This window comes from Moschus berezovskii, chromosome 7 (assembly GCF_049115385.1).
Source record: "Moschus berezovskii isolate FMDL1 chromosome 7, NW_MosBer_1.0, whole genome shotgun sequence".
Taxonomy (NCBI): domain Eukaryota; kingdom Metazoa; phylum Chordata; class Mammalia; order Artiodactyla; family Moschidae; genus Moschus; species Moschus berezovskii.
In genome coordinates this window covers 115,197,531-115,213,378 of record NC_142466.1, presented here as the reverse complement: position 1 = coordinate 115,213,378, position 15,848 = coordinate 115,197,531, and positions in this window count along the sequence as shown.

Here is a 15,848-nt window from a genome sequence, read left to right as displayed (position 1 = left end):
CTTCCAGAACAGGCTCTCGGTAGGAGTCCTATGAGAGGCATTGATGAAAACCATTCACTTCACATGGAGATTTCACAGACAACTCTTAGTGATATACTCTTAGGCTGATATAATATTTTTGTTCCTAAATTTCTTGAATCCCTCCTGGCATTAATAGCACTATATTTTTATATTATCACCTCCGTTTTAGATGGCCAAATTCAAGTACAGGGCAGTTAAGTATTTTATGCATAATGTGATTCATTTAAGTACCACAAAAATATTAAAATCTAGGAGCTTATTCTATTGAATATTAAATGGATGCTTAGTATAAGTTCTATGTTCATGACTGTTTTCTTGTCTGAAAAATGGGCCCTTATGTCATAAGATTGCTTTGATGATTATATGACATAATAAAACAAAGTCACTTATTAATAGACGCTATTGGCTCTCAGTACAGAATAAGTGCCCAACAAATGCTAATCATTATGTTTTAAGATTTTTTTACCAAATGATAATTACCTGAGTATTTTAGCATCTATTCGTGAATGCTAAAGCTGAAACTCCAATACTTTGTCCACCTCATGCAACGAGTTGACTCACTGGAAAAGAGTCTGATGCTGGGAAGGATTGGGGGCAGGAGAAGGGGACGACAGAGAATGAGATGGCTGGATGGCATCACCGACTTGATGGACATGAGTTTGAGTGAACTCCGGGATTTGGTGATGGACAGGGAGGGCTGGCGTGCTGTGATTCATGGGGTCGCAAAGAGTCGGACACGACTGAGTGACTGAACTGAACTGACTGATTCGTGAATGCTAACAACTCTAAAATATTGATATCTATATAACAAATTCCATGGATGATAAGTTGTAGGATCAGAGAGAAAAAAAAAAAAAGATTATTCTTTAGGGTGTGGATTTGTACAATGAGAACATTACATTTTGGGTTTAGGAAGCTATTGTTAAAAAATTTTGTAAGATGCTCACCCATTAAAGTTGTCTCTGCTTCACATTGTCTTTGAGTTATTTTACAATCTTACAAGTTGTAGACAACTAGCAGTAATACAAATAATTTTTGTTTATAGGAATAAAAGTTATGTCCATGGAATGCAATGGATTATCACTCTATGGTTATTGAACATTTTGGGGGGAAATTATTTAAAAATTCATTTGCACATTGATTGCAGCATTTCTGATCTCATAATAATGTGTGATACTTTTGAGTTTTCCTTTGAACCAGTCATAATATCTGAATGTCACTCTGATTAATTAACAAGTTAAATAAAATAATATGTTCACTTTATATTTGCATGAGAGGCATAACTATCTTTTCAAACTTTGTATCTTTTGATGAAAGTCAAAAACTCTGAGTTCAAAGACATTCGTCCTCATTTATTGCAGTCTAACCTTAAGCAAGTACTTGATTTATCATCCTGTGGGTTTCCTCTTCAGTAAAACGATTTTAAAAAATCTATATCAATATTACCCTGATTTCTTCATTGGGTAATTTGGAGATTCTAATGAAGAAAAAAATGACCATAAAGGTGACTTTAAACTGTCAGCTTGTACACAAATGCCAGGGACTAGAATGACTCGATTCAGTGAGTAGTGAAGTAGAGGCAGAGAATGTAAGTGGCTCGTTGTCAGCAATTTCTTGGAGACAGAAACATAGCCAATGTCTTTCCTAGAGGTCTAGTGGTGGAGAATCTGCCTGCCAATGCAGGGGACACCGGTTCGATTCTTGGTCAGGGAAGATTCCACATGCTGAGGGGCAACTAAGCCAGTGTGTCATATCTACTGAAGCCCATGCTCATAACGAGAGATGCCATTGCAATGAGAAGCGTGCTCACCACACGCAGAGAGTAGACCCTGCTTGCCACAACGACAGAAAACCCCACACCCAGCAATGAAGATCCAACCCAGACTAAAATAAAAATAAGGAAGTAAATAACAATTTTTAAAAAAGAAATGAAGCCTGGCTGGTTGCTATCTCGTCTAGCATCCACACTGCATCACCTAAAGACTAGAGTATGTTACCTGGAAACAAGAGGAATTTGGCAGCAAAATGATTGTACAGATTATCAAAAATAACAAAAATAATCATGACTCCAATAAACAGTCCACTAGCACAGGACCTGCAAAGCAGGTGGACTTCCTTTACATATAGTCCATTACCACCTCAAAAGTAACTGCTTCCTTCTACAGAGCTCAGGCCCACAGGGAGCCCTAATGGAAAAGCCAACTCCTTACAAAGGAATGAAGATGCTGAATTCAGAGCTCACATATGCAATTTTCAAGTTTTAAAAAAGCTCACCTTATCTCCTGTTTCTTCTCAACTTACCAGCTTGAAGCTGCTAAATTTACTGAAACAATTTTCCCAGAGGAGTGAACTTTTGGAGTCAGGAGAAACTTTAATGTCATAATACCCAGCTCTTTTTGGAATGCATATAACCTTCACCCTCTTCAGCTTGAGCTTCATGTGAGATGATATTTATATGAGACCCTTTTTATTTTTTCTTTCTTATTTTTGGCAGATACGTCATACTATAGACTCATATTGAGTTTAACCTTGAGTAGGAGTCTCGGTTCCTAAGCCAGATGAGCTATTATGCAGGGTCACAGTTGGACAATCGCATCTCACAACTGAACTTATATGGAAATCATAGATAGACCTAAATAAACAGTTACACAAAACAAACTTATGGTTAGCAAAAAGGAAAGGAAGGGGAGGGATAAGTTAGGAACTGTGGATTAACATGCACACACTGCTACATATAAAATAGATAACCAATAAGGACCTACCGTATAGCACAGGGAACTATATTGAATATTTTATAATAACCTATAAGGAAAAAGAATCTGAAGAAGCTATTACAAATCTATATCTATAACTGATATATATCTATAAAATTCTATGTCTTTTATATATATATATATATATCTTTGCTATATACCTAAAACTAACAAAACATTGTAAATCAACTATACTAAAAAAGACTACTGCATCTCAATAATGAATGAAACAGAATTATCTCAATGCATGCTCTCTGTTTAAGCCTGACTTGATTTAATTTTATAGTTATATTTATCTAACCTCGATGGCTGAGACAGTAAAGAATCTGCCTGCAATGCAGAAGACCTGGGTTCTTTCCCTGGGTTGGAAAGATCCCCTGGAGAAAGGAATGGCAACCCACAAAATTCCATGGACAGAGGAACCTAGTGGGCTATAGTCCATGGGGTCTCAAAGGTTGGAGACGACTAAGCGACTAACACTTTCACTTTTATCCAACATCATAACTTTTCACCAGCAGTGAAAAGTCATGGAAAGAGAGAGAGAAACAAAGGCAGAGAAGGCATTGGGGAGAGAGGGACAGGGGAGCAAGAAACAAAGAAAGGGAAGCACCTAAATAACTCACTTTGATAACCAGCTGAACAAGGATCCCAGGAGGTCACGACACCTCCCTGGAGTATCGCTTCCCCACTGAACTAAAAAGGCCCCAGAAGTATGGCTCCAAAGTTCTAATCTAGGACATGAAATGAATGCTGCTCACAGGAATGCACTTCACAGAGTATCAAAATGCAGAGGCGTTCTCCGCAAGTACCATCCGGAGACGGATATTTACTACCTCTGTGTGTGGGAAGTGACCGAAGCTCTACAGAGCTCACCAAATGCTAAACGGCTCACTGGAGCTCTGGGTAGACCTCTTTCCTGTCTGCTAATTTATCAACCCCGAATTACCCTTTACATTAGACGACTATGTGCATAAAGCAAAATGCTATGTGGGGTGAAAAATCGAGCTGCATTTAGGGAGCCTTTTTACAGTGAAGTTAAAGAGCTGCTCTGAATCTATTTCAGGGAAATATTCAGGGGCCCCCGGGGATCACAGTGGAAGAATCCGCCTCTACTTCCACTGAATTCAATTTTGCACATTGTCTGGAGTTCAGAGACTGACATGTTGAAGTGAGACTCAAGGGTCAAAATTCCCAGAGAAAAGACCAGACATGCTAGCCTCCTTCTTCCCATCTTCCACTTGATGAAATTTCTTCTCTGTTTTTGCTAATGGCATTATCGCTTCCCCTGGCCAACAATAAACTCAGACGTGTTCTCTTCAGCTGCCACAGTGCTGTGGATTATTTAATTCTAATGCCCTCCTTCCCTTGTCCACTTCTTCATTCCCCACACCCACCTTACTTCCACGTAACAAGTATTTTCTTGCTCCGTAGGAGACACGCACTAATGCCATGCCCATTTTATGGCCAAATCACTTAAGTAACTTGCTGACTTCCTCCAGCTTAATCCAGGTCTGTCTGATCCAAGTGCCTTGATAAGCACATCAGTCTGCTGCCCTCTGCTGTAGGATTCTCCTTAATCACATCAGTCAAAATAATTCCTCCTTCCTCTGCTTCTCTGTACTCTGTTTCAGATTTCTCAAATGTTAATGTGAGTACAAACCTCCTGAGGATCTGATTAAAGTGTAAGTTCTGATTGATGGTAAAGAATCTGCCTGCAATGCTGGACACATGGGTTCAATCCCTGAGTTGGGAAGATCCCCTGGAGAAGGCAATGCTACCCACTCTGGTATTCTTGCTTGGAAAATTCCATGGACAAAGGAGCCTGGCGGGCTACAGTCCATGGGGTTGCAAAGAATCGGGCACAACTGAATGATTAACGTCTTCATCTTCTTCTGATTCAGTAGGCCTGGGGCACAGCCGGAGAACCTGCATTTCTAACAACCTGCCAGCTGTTTGCTGATGCTATTGTACCAGAGCAAGGCCCTAGACTAAGTTCACTTTGTCTGACTTCTGTAATCTTTCTATGACTTAATGCTGCTTCATGAAAACAATCAGGATTCACTTCATTGGAATGTTTAATTAAATGATTATCATACACAGAACTATCAGATACTGATTTTTACTGCAGATACAGAGTTTTCTATATATTAGTCACCCAGGAAACTTTGCTGAATTAATAAATTATGAAGTTATTTAGGTAAGAGGTTGCTAGTGACAGGAAAGTGATGAGGTTTTAGATATGGTCCTGGCACATATCCTGGTCTCTATGATCTATACTCTGGAGGAAGCGGTAGATTTATTCCAAAGCATGAGCAGTTATTGGAGGGAAAAAAAAAAAGTCTCAAGCACCAGTGAAGCAGAGAGACAGGATGTTCAAACAGGAAGGACATATGATTAAGATTCTAGTGACCTGACATGTGATCTGAGCCATGCTTCCAATTCCTGTATGATTCAGTAGAGCATCACTTAACCTCCTGGGGCCTCCCTTTCCTTGGATCTGGTAAACGGTGAGTTTGGCTGCAGCAGGTCTCAACCAGCTCAAACCAGCAATGAGCCTCCCATGTCCCTTGCTGTGAGATCAGGATGGCCAGGAGCATCGTCAGCCAGAGTGCTGCCTCTTTCATTCTCCAAAGAGGCAAAAAGGGCATTCTGTGCTCTGGGCATCAAGGCAGCTGCAATTGCTGTGCTCTTTCTGAACTTAGTTTGTCACAGCTGCCTGTGAACTGCAGTTGAGTGGTGGGTGATCTGAGCAGTGGGGGATCTGCGCGGTGGGTCATCTGAGTGGGGGGGAATGGGGCTGCTTGAATGGGCTCCATCAGCAATCAATCTACTATCCTACAGCTATTCAAGACTGCACCTCATTTACTCAAAGAATGAACTGTTGCAAGACAAAATCTCTGCTGATGTGACTGAAGTAGATCATGTTTCCACTGTTTCTTAAGCAGCAGGTGTTGTTGTATCCTGGGTCCTACAAGGGTCACACTAGAGGAGGGGGTGTGGAAGATCCATGGTACTCGGTGCCTAGGGAAATTATTCCAGGCTCTCAGAGAGGCCTGGTTGGGATAAAGAGACTCTTGATCAAGGCCAAATGAGTGTCAATGATTTATAGTCAAAAGATTCCTAAACGTTATAGCTAAATGCTATCATTTGTGAATGGAGAAAGTAATCTCCTTTTATTTTTCTCCAGACACATGGCAGTGCTGTAATATTTAGCACAGTGCTTAGTACACAAAGAATGCATTTTGAATGAATGGGTGTATTAACGCTTGGCAAATATTAAATGAACCTTAGGTTAAGTATTTTGTATACTAATATTTTGGTTATCTATTGCTACTTAGCAAAATACCATCAAGCTCAGTGGCTTAAAACAGCCATTTTATTATCTCTCACAGCTATGGGTTGGGTGGATTCAGTAGGATGGTTCACAGGGTCTGGCCAAGTGGAGACTTAGCAGGGCAGGAATGTCTAAGAAGTCTTACTCACATGGAACTGGCTATTTGCTAGTTGAGAGTTCCGCTATCTGGTCAACCATGATGTAACTTCCATATGGGCTGGGCTTCTAACAGCAAAGTATGTGAATTTCTAGCTCCAGGAAGTAAAAGTTGTCAGTCCTTTTAAGTCTTGGTTTCGGAATTACAAGAGCATCACTTCTGCTCCATTTGTTGGCCAAAACCAGTTCAAATGCCATCGGAGGAGAGGAAATAAACTATATCTCTTGACAGAAAGAGTATCATGCACATATAGAGAGAGGAAGGATGGTTGGGGTCATCTAAAGAGACTTGATCAATTTCTCATCTCCTGAATCAGTCCCTTTAACTTTTGTAAAGTCCTAGAATTAAAGGCACAAAGAAATACACTAGCTGAAATGACTAAAATTTGAGAAGACTGGCAATAGCAACCGCTGACAATTTGTGCAACAACTAGAATGCTCGTGCATGCTAGTGGAAACGGAAAGTGGCAGAACCTCCTCAGATAATACTTTGACAGGTTCTGAGAAATTTAAACCAAAAAGTTACATCTGAGCCACACTGACACAAGACAGACCTACGGTTGCTGTGGGGCCAGAGCGGCAGAAGGTGGGGTGATCGACAGAGAAAGGACACAGGGGAAACTTACGAACTGAAAAATATTCCTCTTGCTTATTTTATAGTGATGGTTACATGGATGTATCCATTTACTAATAATCATCAACTATATATTTAAAGAGGCATTTTGACTTAGTTTTTTTTTTCTATTGGTTTTTTTTTCCACTTTATTTTTTAATTGAAGGATAATTGTTTTACCTAATTTTGTTGTTTTCTGTCAAACATCAAGAGGAATCAGCCATAGGTACACCCATTTTCTTATTTTAGGCAAGATTTTCTTATTTCAAAATTATGACAGCTTGAGTCTTTCCTCCCTCTATTACATAGATGGGTAAAATATAGTTTACGCATGCAAGGGACTTGTAATACAGACGAAGAGATGTAACAAAGCAACACGGCTCTGCTCTATCCTTACTATCTGGTGGTGCTAGTGGTAAGGAACCCACCTACAATGCAGGAGACATAGTAAAAGACACATGTTCGATCCCTGGGTTGGGAAGATCCCCTGGAGAGGGCATGGCAACCCAATCCAGTATTTTTGCCTGGAGAATCCAAAGGACAGAGGAGCCTGGTGGGCTTCAGTCCATAGGCTTGTAAAGAGTCTGACACGACTGAAGTCTAGCCCACAGGCACAAGTTTTAGTAGCTAGAGTGCAAGGAAGAAATGCAGAACCCAATCAGAGGGTGAAGAGGGTGATGAGGGTAGCGAGAGGGTTTCTCGAGAAGGGGTTTCTAAACAGAAGCAGTAATGGATTATTCAGAGCCTAAGACACATTAAAGAAGTGGGGAGGGAGGTAGAGTGGAGAGGGCATAGAATGTTCTAGGCAAGGAAAACCACTGAAGCAAGGAAATGAAACTATCGATCACACATTAAATATATATATATATATATTGACTTCTGGGGCGAAATCCACTGAATTATGTAGATGAAGGCTGGAGATGGGACTGGCTATATGTGTAGGTTGGGGCTTCCCTGGTAGCTCAGCTGGTAAAGAATTCACCTATAATGCAGAAAATGGGGGTTCGCTCCCTGGGTCGGGAAGCACTCCTGCAGAAGGGCATGGCAACGCAGTGCAGTAGTGGTACCTAGGGAACCCCTTGGACTGAGGAGTCTGGCAGGCTGTGGTCCATAGGGTTGCAAAGAGTCGGACAAACTGAAGTGACTGAGCACATGCTTATGTGTAGATGACTCTAGTGGGTCAATATTTTCTTCTCTCCCTCTTGGCTTCTTTTCCACGTGATTTTTCATATGATGATGATGGTGATTGTTGCAGTTCTATACCCATGTCCTCATTCTGCGCCACCCAAAGCAGCAGTTTACACTATTGGTTGTGTATTAGAATCGCCAGCAGTTCTTTCTATATAAAATGAAAAGCTCCTAGGTTAGAAGACATATGGGCATACTAAACTCACACACACAGCAATTCCAATGTGTATTCACAGGTTAGAACTACAGACACAGAGAAAAATATATGAAAATCCTGTGTGTGGATATTCACTTTCTCTCATCATTATTGTTGTTTAGCCGCTAAGTTGCGTATGACTCTTTAGCAACTACATGGACTGTAGCCTGCCAGGCTCCTCTGTCCATAGGATTTTCCAAGCAAGAATACTGGAGTGGGTTGCTATTTCCTTCTCCAGGGAACCTTCCTGACCAAGTGGTCAAACCTGCATCTCCTTCAATGGCAGGTAGATGCTTTACTGCTGTGCTACCAGGAAAGCCCTTGAAACTGTTTCTTACCTATCAGGGGGACATAAATTTGATAACACATCCTTTTGCCCAGGCTGTGGGCAAGCTGATGCTCTCATACATTGCTGATCAGAGTGCAGACTGGGACAATCACTTTTGGATGGGAATTTGGCAATATCTAAAAAGGAGACTTTTAATATTTGAACCAGTAATTCTTCATATAGAAATTTATTCTGAATTTTATCCTCCAAATATATAAAATATGTAGATATACATTGATTCATTGGAACATTGTTTGTAATTTTAAAATATTGGTAATAAGGTATTAAAAAGTCACATAGCAGAGTAGGTGAATAAACTTTGGTACATCTACAAGTAGAATGATATAATGTGCAGCTGAGAAAGAATGAGGCCAATCTCCATGGACTGCTGTGAAAATAGTTTCAGGATACATTGTCATTTACAAAAAGCAAAATGCAAAAATTAAAAAAGATAGCTATAGATGTTCCCCTGTGTAAGAAAGAGAAATAAACATTTCTACTTGTCTGTGCATGAAAAGATCAGAGGATGGAGAACTTAGAGACCAATAAGATTGGTTCCCAGTGGGCCTGAGTGGGAGTTGGGTGAAAGAATGTGGGTGTAGTAGCACTTCTCTAGGGATAACTGTCTGTACAGTTTCACCTTTGGTACCGGATTCATATACCACATACTCAAAAATTATTCACAAGGATGGGGAAGAATGGTGAAACAGAATACAAACAAAACTAAATGTCCCTTATTGAATTTGAAATGAATAGCATCACCACACTGAAGGGAAAAAAGTAACAAGCGCAACTATTTCAACACTGCAGATTAACATGATCAGGCAATTTTAACATATAAGCAGGATTGCGAGCCACTGGCATAGGAAAAAATAGTATGTCTTCCAATAATTTTCACAAAAATAGAATATGCTTCTTTTTTGAAATCAACCTTCTCCCCATTCCCAATGTCTCCTTTTTTTTCTCACTGATCAGGTTTGATTGGTGGTCATTCCTGAGCTAGTCACCAGGGAGATGGCATGTCTTAATCCACTCAAGCTATCCAGGCTCATCTCAGACGCCAAAGGTGGAGCCAAGTCCCACCAGAAAGGCATGGGTGCTAATGAAGTAAAGATGCTCCTCTAAAATTATGAGTGACATCATCTAGGAAAAAGAAGAAAAAAAACAAAACAGTGAAATACATGTACTGATGAAAATGGGAGGAAGCAGACACATCCAGCAAGAGCTGTGCTGAGGGGAAGTGATACAACGAAGAATGGTCTAGGAGGCAGACACACTATTTTAAATGAGTGACAGTAAATAACGGATGGACTTCAGGAGAAGGGTTGGCTTTGAAGGTTTTAACTCTGAGTGAAGAAGATGCTAGGTAATTATGTTAAACACAAAATGAAAACAAAGGCAGGAGAGTTTCAGACACCCAGACAACTAAAAACAGTCCCATTAAAATCGTGGAGGGGTGGAATACTTGTACGATCCCAATAGACTTCAATTCTGAAACAGGAAATGATTCTCAAATCATGGTGTACATCAGGATAAACTGGGAGCTTTTTGCATTGAGATTCTTGAACTTCACCAGAGAAATTCAATAGCATTGGGTGAGTCCCAGGGATCTCATTTTAAGCAATTCTGATTCTGATGTAGGTATTCTGACCACCACATTTGGAAAGACCATTGCACTAGAGAAAAATGATGACACTCACCTAGCTGATTTCAAGTACTGAAATGAAAATAAGAATCCACCTGACAAAATTCAGGCTCAGAGATGAATGTGACCACTGGGTCCGCCTGATATGATTTATCTCAGTGTTAATCATATCTATCCAATCATACCGCACCCATACTGTACACTTTCAATGAGTTTTGGCGTATCTCACATCTAGAAGAAGACTTCATTGTCAATGTGTTTACCATTTTCTCAGTAAGTGGAAGAGGCTGGGCTCCGGCTGACTATAGAAACCGAGTTTTACCCCTATGCTCTATGCTACTTCCTTAAGAGAAGAAGGTATAGAGGTAATGGAATGAGAAGTAACTCAAGTCTAAAATATTTGGGATTGTAGAGTTGTGCAGAGATCCTAATGGGGATCAGACTTAGTATCACAGATGAGTGGAGTAGGGATGGTGGGAAGGACCTTTCTTACAGAAAGAAGTTAAGCAATGACAAAAGTAGACAGTTCTGGATAAGATGCCAAAACACAGGTAATAAAAGCTAAAATAAATAAGTGCAGGTACATCAAATTAAAGAGCTTATGCATAGCAAATGATCAAAAAATTAAAAAGGCAACATACAGAAAGGGAGAAAATGTTTACAAGCCATATATCTGATAAGGAGTTAATATCCAAAATATACAAAGAACTCATACAACTCAATAGAAAAGAAGCAAATAATTCTACCAAAACGGGCAAAAGACCTGAATAGATTTTTTCTGAAGACAGCAATAAGTATATGAAAAAATGTTCAAGGTCAATAATCATCCAGGAAATGCAAATCAAAACCACAGTGAGATGGCTATTATCAAAAAGACAAGAGATAATAAATATTAGCAAAGATATGGAGAAAAGGGAACTTTTATACACTACTGGTGGGAATGTAAAATTATATGATGGCTCAGGTGGTAAAGAATCTGCCTGCAATGCAGGAGACCCAAGTTTAACCTCTAAGTTGGGAAGATCCTCCACAGAAGAGAATGGCTACCTACTCCAGTATTCTTGCCTGGAGAATTCCATGTATAGACGAGCCTGGCAGACTGTAGTCCATGGGCTGCAAGGAGTCAGACACAACCGAGAGACTAACACTTTTCACTTCACTATGGAAAAGAATCTGGAGGTTCCTCAAACAAATAAAAACTCTGCCATATGATCCAGCAATCCTACTCTTGGGGTAAAGTGTATCTTTAAGAGATATTTGCACGCCTATGTTCACACAGCATTATTTACAATAGCCAAGAGATGAAAACAATCTAATTGTCTTTGGACGGATTAATGAATAAAGAAAATGTTACACACACACACATTGGAATATTATTGAATATCATTCAGCCATAAAAGAGAAGAAAATTCTGCCATTTAGCCCAAGATGGATGATCAATGCAAATAAATCAAGACAAATAAATACACAAAGTGAAATAAGCCATACAGAAAAAGATGTAATACTGCATGGTATCACATACATATGAAATTTTTTTTAAAGTCGATTTAATAGAAATGGAGCATAAATTAGAATGGTAGTTGCCACAGAATGGGAGAGGGCAGAAATAAGTTATGTAGGTCATACAGGGTGAAGAAAATCAGAAAGAGATAAACAAACATCACATAATAATATCTATCACTTATATGTGGAATCTAGAAAAATGATACAAATGAACTTATTTGCAAAATAGAAAAAGTGACATAGACATAGGGGATGGACCTATGGATGTCAAGAGGGGAAGGGATGAATTAGGAGATTGGGATTGACATGTATGCACTACTATATATAAAACAGATCACTAATGAGAACTCTTGAGAGTCCCTTGGACAGCAAGGAGATCCAACCAGTCAATCCTAAAGGAAATCAGTCCTGAATATTCTTTGGAAGGACTGATGCTGAAGCTGAAACTCCAATACTTTGGCAACCTGATGCGAAGAACTGGCTCATTGGAAAAGACCTTGATGCTGGAAAGATTGAAGGCAGGAGGAGAAGGGGACGACAGAGGATGAGATGGTTGGATGGCATCACTGACAGGATGGACATCAGTTTGAGTAAACTCCAGGAGTTGGTGGTAGACAGGGAAGCCTGGTGTGCTGCAGTCCATGGGGTCCCACAGAGTCGGACATGACTAAGTGACTGAACTGAACTGAATGAGAACCTATTGTACACCACAGGGAACTCTACTCAATGCTCTGTGGTGACCTAAATAGGAAGAAAATCCAGAAAGGAGGGGATACGTGCGTACACATAGCTGACTCACTTAGCTCTACGGAAGAAACTAACACAACATCGCAAAGCAACTGCGCCCCAGTAAAAATTCATCAAAAAGGGAAGAAGTGGTTCTGAGGGTCTGAGGTACAGCATGGTGACTACGTACTGCGTAGTTCAAAGTCTCTGGGAGGAGATCTTAAGCATTCGTACCCCCCCACACACACACACACAAGATTTAGCAAATGTTAACTGTGTGAGGTGATAGGTACAGTAATTATCTTGATCTTGCTAATCATTTGACAATGTATATGCATATCAAATCATCATGCTGTATATAAAATTCTATTTTTCAATTACTCACCAATAAAGTTTCTTTTCTTTTTTTTTAAGAGAAAAGAAGAATATATCCCCAAAGAATTTTTTCAGCTATTGTCTTTTTTTGGATGTTTCTCAATCTCTAATGTGTGGAAGAATCACATTCAGTGCATACTAAAGACACAAATTTCCACATGCATCTCCAGACATTCTGGTGTAGCAGTTTAGGGTAGAAAGTTGTACTTGTGTCTCTCTCAATTCTCAACCATAATTGAGAGAGACACATGTACTCTAATGTTCATTGCAGCACTGTTTATAATAGCCAGGACCTGGAAGCAACCTAGATGTCCATCTGCAGATGAATGGATAAGAAAGCTGTGGTACATATACACAATGGAGTATTACTCAGCCATTAAAAAGAATACATTTGAATCAGTTCTAATGAGGTGGATGAAACTGGAGCCCATTACACAGAGTGAAATAATCCAGAAAGAAAAACTCCAATACAATATATTAACACATATATATGGAATTTAGAAAAATGGTAACAATAACCCTGTATATGAGACAACTAATCTTCGAATGTATCGGCATAAAGTTGTTTCTATTATTTATATTCTTAATGCTTCTATGAATAATTCCCACTTTGAATATTCTTTATTTGCAAGATTTTTCTTGTTGATTATTGTTACCTGATGTTTCACTTTTTAGAGAAGCTTTTTAAGGCAGCTTTGACTCTGTTGAGCCTCTCAATTTTATCTTTATTTTTATTGCATTAATACTTGGTATGTATTAGGTGCTTTCTTTTCTTTATGATTATTCTGTTTATCTTGCTAACTTTTTAAACTGGCTGTACACTTGTATACTCATTGCTTTTCCTTTTTTATGTAAAGTCTACTACATTTAAGGCCTCAGTGGATAATGTTTTCCATATCCCGTAGGTATTAAGACTTTTTATTTTTGTTATCTTTCTGTAATGATGTTGTTTTTAAACACCATGTACTCAGTGAGTGATAGAAACACATTGTAAATTTCAGTTTTCTAATAAAATTAAAAATTAAAAAAAAAAAGAAAGTTGTACTTGAAACAAATTCCCAGGGCATTCTCTTACTTCTCTTTGAGAAAACTGCAATAGATTCTAGCCTCTTTTTTTTTGCAACAGTTTTTTTTTTTAATATAATTGAGCTACAATATTATGTTAGTTTGGGGGTCTAGTCATTTTCAAACAAAGAATGGGCCTTCAAATTCTGTTTTTATCATAGGTATCTCACGATGTTGAGCATGTTGATTGATATTTCTGGCCCTCAAACTTTTCCATTTATGAACTAAGAGTGCCAGCTTACGTATTTTGTAGAGAAATATGGAGAAATTGGAGATGTGAAACTGACTACATGTTTTTCAAAGAAAATAAAATTAAAGCCATCCAATACAGAAATCCCTCAATTCATAACTTTACTAAATTAAGCCATCTCTACATTGATCATTATATATGTTAGAAAACATTCTTAGAGCTTATAAATAAAAAGTGTCTTTCAAGACATGAAAAGTGTTTTAAATGCAACATAATCAAAGGAGGGACATCTTTTTTTTGTATGAGACACTGTGTACAGAACTTAGAAACCACCTGTTTGAAATGTTTGCAACCTGCCATTTCATTTCAAGATAAAACACTGATCCCAAGACTAGTTATGAAAAATATTTTGAAGGCATGTCAACAGGGTAAAGATTAGCTCATGCACAGTCAACCTCTTTTAAATGTCTATGTGGAAACATCACCCAGAACTAGAGAGGACCTCCTACAGTCTTTCCTTAGTACCTCTAGCCCTTCTTGTATTACAATACAGTCAGGTCCTAGAGGGAGACAGTAAAGCTGCAACCAGATCCTCAACACAGACAAATAAGAAAACAACCATTAAGAATACCCACTCCACCACAAATCACTGTCTCTTCCCCTAGAAGCTTCGGGGTGCCTAGCCAAATTTCTACATGGCAGAATAACAGAAATACTTATATACAGACGTGTTAACTGAAGTGACAGAGTAAACACCCCAGCTCTACTTACACATCACCAGGTACTGTGTCTAGATCCTGTAATATTCAGCTTACACACATTGTTCTATTTAATCCAAAATTGGCTCCATCTTTTACTGTTTTTCTGGTTTCCTTGGTTACCAATTAGGAACTTCTGTCCTTGGCTGTACTGCTGCTAATACCTAGAGAATTTCTGGTCCCTGAGCACTGGCGTTAGCTTCATATAACACGACCTCCACCCTCAAAGAATTTCAAGGTGAAGAAAAAAACAGGTATATAAATCAAATGGTTTGATGCATTTTTCCAGTAGTAATGTATGGATGTGAGAGTTGGACTATAAAGAAAGCTGAGCAATGAAGAACTGATACTTTTGAACGGTGGTGTTGAAGAAGACTCTTGAGAGTCCCTTGGACTGCAAGGAGATCTAACCAGTCCATCCTAAAGGAGATCAGTCCTGAGTGTTCTGATGTTGAAGCTGAAACTCCAATACTTTGGCCACCTGATGCAAAGAGCTAACTCATTTGAAAAGACCCTGATGCTGGGAAAGATTGAAGGTGGGAAGAGAAGGGTATGACAGAGGATGAGATGACTGGATGGCATCACCAACTCAACGGACATGAGTTTGGGTGAACTCTGGGAGTTTGGTGATGGAGAGGGAGGCCTGCTGTGCTGGTGTCCAAAGAGTTGGACACGACTGAGCGACTGAACTGAACTGAACTGAACTGATGCATTTTGATAAGGGAAACACAAGAAAAGTAAACATGTCATAGGAATTCAGGAGAAGTTGCAACTGCTCTACAAGTTAGAAGAAGCTTCGCAGAGGGAAAGTTCTGAAGTATGACTCCTGTCCAAAAATAGCTTTTCCACTGATGCCTGAAGTCCCAGTCTCTTGCCCAGCAGCACGGTGAGACTTTTCAGCAGGAGATCTCCAGTGGAGCCCTCCTTTCGCCCTCCCATTCCCCTTCTCACTTCTCCATCTCCACCCCTTCATCTCCTGGCTTCTCAGACTTGGCAG